General features: G+C 40.2%; 1 pseudogene; it reads right to left on the bottom strand.

Moving 5' to 3' along the window:
• Positions 1–4,277: 4,277 nt before the first annotated feature.
• On the bottom strand, positions 4,278–4,774 carry LOC122216007 (annotated as a pseudogene).
• Between the last annotated feature and the right edge of the window lie 351 nt (positions 4,775–5,125).

Raw genomic sequence — 5,125 nt, forward strand, 5'->3', positions numbered from 1 at the left:
GCCGGAAGTCCCGCCTCGCTTCTCCCTGACTCGCGGCAGCCGCTCAGACTGCCGGAGCGGGATGGAGCCAAGCTGGACGGAGGCGGGGCTAAGGCGAGGATCCTTCGGGAGCTCTGAGGTGGGGCCCTACCCGGGGTGTGGCGGGACTGGAAACAAGCACTTTCTCCCCGGATACTGCCAGAAGCGGAGCCCGAGGTGCTGTTAACGCGGACCCACCTCCTTGTTCTTTCTCTTTCTCCTCACCCGCCTTACCCTTTGCATCCTGCTCTTTGAAATTCAGTCAAAAATGTTTCTTTTCATTACATTATTTTTGATTTGCAGTAGAAAAAGGAGAAGCAAGTTATATTCTTTCTAAAGTCAATTTTAAGTGTCGTTAATGAACTTCGCTCAGTGTGTTTTAAGCATACTTTTAGCCTGTTTCATTGTTTCCTAGGCCCCGAGATAAGGGTTTTGCTCTAGTCTTAAGGAAATACACAAAGTTGGCCTCTTCTGAGAAGCCCTTACACAGCCCTTGAGGTGCATGCTACCTTAATGGAGTTTAACCCTAGAGTCACGTCTGCCTTGCTTCAGTCTCTCAGGCAGCTGGTACTGCCAGGTACACCGATTTGGAAACCGGGTTCTCTTAGAAACTTACTGATAGACTTGGGCAAATCCTTTTATGTCTTTGAACTTGTTTTCCCGGCTTCCCTTCCATCCTACCCCTCACCTGGTAAGGTACCCCGTTCCATATTAGAGGTAAAAACTCAATTAATTTACTCAAATAAACGCAGGTCCCAGATAACTCACCTTGGGCAAAAATGGGAAAACCCTGATCCATTTCATTTTCAGATTTTTGGAGAGTGCTATGACTTACTTATAAGTCCTAATAACAGTGTCCTAGGCGAGTCTTCCTCTGTATCCCAAATTTCCATTTCCCTTTCCACAAAACACAAAAGTAGCTCCTGCTTTTTGTTTGAATGACTCCAAGGTATCTTGTTTTTTAAATGTTTATGCATATATAAGTATATAATAAACATATATATATATGTTTATTTTTCAGAGACAGAGAGAGAACGAGCAGGAGAGGGGCAGAAGACTGAGACTTGGGACGAAACCAAGAGTTGGATGCTTAACCGACTGAGCCACCCAGGTGCCCCAAATGTTTGTATTTTGAGAGAGGGCCTGAGTAGAGGAGGGGCAGAGAGAGGGGGAGACAGAAGATCCAAAGCAGGCTCTGTGCTGACAGCAGTGAGCCGATGTGGGGCTCAAACTCGGCAACCATGAGATCATGACCTGAGCTGAAGTCAGAAGCTTTAACCCCACTGCCATTCCCTAAGCTCCACTTTTTTTTTTGACTAACCCAAATTAAGAGCTATAAAGGCCTCCCCAGCAATTCTTTCCCTTTACCTTGAATATATTTTCTCAAAATCAGTATTCAGTAAAAAGAAAAAATGACTTGTTTTTTGGTGATGTGTTTTTTGCCAAACACACTAAATTCTAAACTCACAAAAACAGACAACAAAATTAGACGTAAAATTAGGGAATAAAGTCTGTTGTTAGATCAAAACCCTGGATTTGGGGTGTGTGGCTACCTCAGTCAGTAGAGCATGTGACTCTTGATCTCAGGGTCCTAAGTTTGAGCCCCCCATATTTGGCATAGAGTTTACCTGAAAACAAATTTTTTTTTAATCTCTACAGAGAAAACAAACACGAATTTGTTTTAGAAGATTATATAGAGCAGCTTTCCATACTAATGACTCATTTCCATGTGTTTTGAGTACTGAAAGGCCAAGCAAGGTATTGAAATACCTTATGAGTGGGCCTTGCTAACTATAGATTCACCCAAAGTAAACATAAATTTTACTAGATAATGTTTGCTATGGGAAGAAAATAGGACTCTTTTTCAATTTAGTAAGTCTGTTCATCTGTATCTTAAGATTCTTGGTCAGTAAAGATCAGTTTCTGAGATTTTTCAGAGTTGGGTTTTTTTTTTTTTTCCTCCTTAATTTGTAGTCTTCTGTTGCCTTTCACAGTGATTCCAGAAGGTTTGGAACTGTCTGCTGCAATCACAGTCTGCTCCATAATTTCTAGTTCTGAAAATACTAGAGAACACATTACAGTCCAGAATTATGGGAAGGGAAACCAGGCCATAATAATCAACAATAATTTACTATTTACTATTCACCTATTTTTGATGTTGAATTGTGCTATACAGGTTTAAGGTAGGAAGTAAAAATGGTCAAGATAAACCAGTATTTTGCAAAATCTTTTGCTATAATTTCTACCCTGGAGGAATTTACAAACAAGACTGGAGAATATATACAGTCGTAAGAGACAGAGATCCATACAAGACAGTCTGGATTCAAGGGTTAGGTTGTATATCAAAGTAGCCACAGTGGCAAAGTGAGAATGAGTATAAGGATTGGACAGTGGAGTGTTGGATCTTGACTCCTCCATCAGAGATGTTTGCCTTTCAACTGGGGAAGAAAAATGATTAGTAAGTGAAAGTAAATAACCTGTAAGGTTTTAGACATCAGACATCTGGGAAAAATAAAAGCTGGGGTGGTGTCCTCTAAAAGTAATGCAGGTGGCAACCTGCTCCAAAGATAAGTAAGACTGTCCAGAAAACATTTCTCTTGGAATTTTGCAAGACAGCCACTCCCACTAAAAGCTGTCAAGGGAAATTTATAATCACGAAGTATAAACCAGGCCCCACCACAAAGACTGCCTTTTCTCTCCAGTTCCTTGCCCAATCTATTGTTTACTTTTGCACCTTAAGTGCTGAATTTCAAAAACATCATGACTTTAGCCTGGAATAATCTGGATGCTCACCTGAGACTTATTGCAACAGAGTTTTGGAGTAATGAAACATGTTTTGGAGGCTATTTATTTTATTGCTGCAAAGCATGTAGCTATTCATATGATATTCCTTGGTATGTTATCACTTATATGTTATTATCTGTGTTTTCAAGTCCTTTCCTATGGTTCTGTCTCCCCAAGGAGACTGTAATAATAGTAATGACTTATATTCATTGATCATCTACCCTATGCCAAGCACTAAATTAAGTTTTTACATGTATGTGTGTATTTAACTCACATAACAGCTCAATGAGATACTGCTATTATCCTGTTTTTATAAATGAGAAGACCAAGGTATGGAGAAGTTAAATAACTCATCCAGAGTCACATCAGCTATTAAATTGCAGATCTGGATTTAAACCTAGTACTCTGAAAGACCTGCATATACCTCCACTCAAAGCAAAGATCTTTCCTTATCTGTTACATTGGCCAGTGCAAGACTGAATCTTTGAGATGCTCAGGAACTGTTGAATCTCTAAATACACTAAATAAAGTACTATCTACCCACCTGGGATATAACAAGGGTCTTCTCTCCCTTGACTTCAAACTAATCAAAGTTCCATGGGAACAAAAATTCTTAATAAAGATGCACTATATTTTGCACCCGCTAAATTGTAAGGTACTTGGATCTAAGCCTTGGAAGTAAGTCTTAGTCATTTTGGTCTCTCCTTCTCTAACTTTTCCCTCCACCCACATAGTGCCCAATAATGCTTGACAAATAATAAGTACTTAATAAAATAGTAGACTAATGCGTGACCCAAAGAACGTGCCTATAGTAAAAAAAAATACATCTTTCCTCGCACTATGAAAGTAATCTAAAGTTCTTGCCACCAGTGAGTTACCATTTAAAAACTCAAGTGTAGGGGCATCTGGGTGGCTCAGTTGGGTAAGCGTCTGACTTTGGCTCAGGTCATGATCTTGTAGTTAATGGGTTCAAGCCCTGTGTTGGGCTCTGTGCTAACAGCTCAGAGCCTGGGACCTGCTTCTGATTCTGTATCTCCCTCTCTCTCTACCCCTCCCCTGCTCATGCTCTGTCTCTCAAAAATAAGTAAATGTTAAAAAAATAAATAAAAACTCAAGTGTACTTATGGAAGTTCAAACTTTTTATCCCTTAGAGTTAATCACCTGGCAAAAGCAGATGAGTGTTTCAGATTAGAGAATGCACAAACTGAAACTAAGCCCTATTTCATGAATTTGCGTATAAGCCTCACCCATCCACTTTCCTACTTCTAGCAGCTCTCATTCCTCATACTGAAACTCATTGGCTTCAATGAGCTTCTCTCAATAATTCAGCCACGAACTTAGATGTTTCCTGCAAAATATAAATGATTATTAAGCAGAGAGGGGATGGCCTGTGTTTTCCAAATGAGAAAGGGGTTTCTTTTTTCTTTTTTTTTTTTTATGATGAAAAAATTTAGATTTAGCCAGCTAGACTCAGTTTAGATGATCCCAATTTTGTTGGCAACATCCAAAGCATCATACTCAGGAGCCAGTCAAACATAGGCTTTCTTTTCTCCATCGGGCCTGATCAGAATGTTGACCTTGGCCATGTCAATGTCATAGAGCTTCTTCACAGCCTGTTTGATCTGGTGCTTGTTGGCCTTGACATCCGCAATGAACACAAGAGTGTTGTTGTCTATTTTCTTCGTGGCTGACTCGGTAGTCACGGGGAACTTGATGATGGCATAATGGTCAAGCTTGTTTTTCCTGGGGGCACTCTCTCAAGGCTATTCGGGCTGTCTTCGGAGACGCAGTGTCTTGGATGGTCGGAATGTAGGTGATGTGCGGATTTTCTTTTTTTTATGACTGTGGATGCCTTTCAGCACTGCTTTCTTGGCCTTCAAAGCCTTTGCTTTGGCTTCGGCTTTGGGAGGGGCAGGGGCTTCCTTCTTTGCCTTCGGTGCCATCTTCATGAAAGGGGCAAAGGGGTTTCTTGTTAAGAGAGCTAGACCAGGCTGGTGAATGGGTTCCCAAACTTGGCCTTTCCTATTACTTTTTCAGTCTGGGAAGAGCAGCATAATTCCAAAGGGCTAGTCTAGTCTGAGGACATTGTTCTAGCACAGGTAAGTATGTCAGTTTTTGTGTAAAAGAAAATAGATTCAATGGATTAAAATCCTGAGTTTTGATAAAATATTGAATGGATCTTGAAGAGCCATCAGTTAAGCCTGAGAAAATTAATTGTAGATTTTTCTAGGAAATGGATATTCAGGTGTGATTCAAAGGAATTAAATACATTTGTCTTACATGAAGTAAAATCATAGGACGTACATGTTGAACTAAAATATAA

The sequence above is a fragment of the Panthera leo genome, chromosome A3, assembly GCF_018350215.1.
Source record: "Panthera leo isolate Ple1 chromosome A3, P.leo_Ple1_pat1.1, whole genome shotgun sequence".
NCBI lineage: Eukaryota > Metazoa > Chordata > Mammalia > Carnivora > Felidae > Panthera > Panthera leo.